Source organism: Halyomorpha halys, unplaced genomic scaffold, assembly GCF_000696795.3.
Source record: "Halyomorpha halys isolate HHAL.00 unplaced genomic scaffold, Hhal_1.1 Scaffold6325.1, whole genome shotgun sequence".
Taxonomy (NCBI): domain Eukaryota; kingdom Metazoa; phylum Arthropoda; class Insecta; order Hemiptera; family Pentatomidae; genus Halyomorpha; species Halyomorpha halys.
The window spans coordinates 1978-3240 of record NW_027108069.1 but is presented as its reverse complement, the minus strand read 5'-3'; the positions used below and the strand labels follow the sequence as shown (position 1 = coordinate 3240).

The window sequence follows — 1263 nt, the reverse complement described above, 5'->3', positions numbered from 1 at the left end:
TTATATTTATTTTTACTTTTCTATATTAACGACTCCTAAGAATATGTTAAATTTGGAAACAGGTAGAGATCAAACTTTTCTTTTTGTACCTTATAGATGTATGTGAATTGCATTTCAAAAATATAAAGTATAAATAAATTTTTGAACTTAATTTATTTGTAAGATTTTCGTTTTCTCCCAGTGCCTATTGTTCATATAATCGTTCATAATTCCTTTACTTTATACCCCACCCCTGAGGCAATACAACTGTCATAAAGTTGAATGTTTGCTCTTTTTACCTATATTAACGCCATTTAGATTATCACCTTTATAAGGACGAAATATTAGTGTCAGATTAAGAAAGATTTTTCAAATGTTTTATTTTATATCTTTGTTCCTAATTTGTTTAATTAGATCCTGTGTGTGCTCTTTGCTGCAGTTTATAGATTCCTAAACCACGCCTTTTGGATTGGTAAAGGTATGTTGTAGTTTTTTTGTTACCATATTGTTTTATTTTATGATGTTATTTACCGCTATAAACTAAATACATATATCAATCAGTTAATTAAATCATTAATTCAATGTATAAATAACTAAATTCATCAATGTACATTTAACTTTCAATTGTTTTCGATCAATCTATCTTCATCCCTAAATTTAGCAATTGTGTAGCATTGAGGGGTCTGCCAGTTTGTTATATAATAAACTCAACTTTAATCTAGGAACATAAATGATAAAAACCTTATTGAAATCATATAGTATTTAAGGCTAGAGACAAACTTAATTTAGACTGTAAACTTTGGTATACATTTGTTATGTATTACAGTAAGAAGGATGAAAACATGCTTCATTTTGTAAGCAGGTGTTGTTTCAAAGTCATATTAGTGCTCCTTGGTTTCTAAGAAACAGCCAATTGCATCGGGAATTACAAATAGAGATAATAGAGGATTACATAGTTCCATTCCCAGTTAAAGGAGCAGTGAGCTATAACTTGGGAAACCCAACCACAGCCAGAAGACTGAAGCCCAGGCTGCTGCAGGACATCTTGTTATAACTTTATCATCTATATTTATCAGTTATTGTCACTCTAAAATTTTATTTTATCTCAATTTTTGTTTCTCTTTATCTTTTTCTTAAATTCAGTTTCTTTTTTTTTATTTTCCATTAGAACACAATTATTTATTTTGTTAAATCCATAAATGTCATTGTTTTTGTTATAAACTTTACTTTTAATAAGAATTATTATTATAATCTATTTATTTTATCTTAATTTTTTTTTAATTT

The 1263-nt window shown here is 27.2% G+C and overlaps 1 long non-coding RNA gene across 1 annotated transcript; it reads left to right on the top strand.

The window, feature by feature from the left end:
* The first annotated feature begins 40 nt into the window (after positions 1–40).
* Positions 41–934, top strand: LOC136795541 (uncharacterized). Its single transcript, XR_010843160.1, has 2 exons — positions 41–457; positions 806–934. It is a non-coding gene; the product is annotated as an uncharacterized lncRNA (long non-coding RNA).
* The last annotated feature ends 329 nt before the right edge of the window (positions 935–1263 follow it).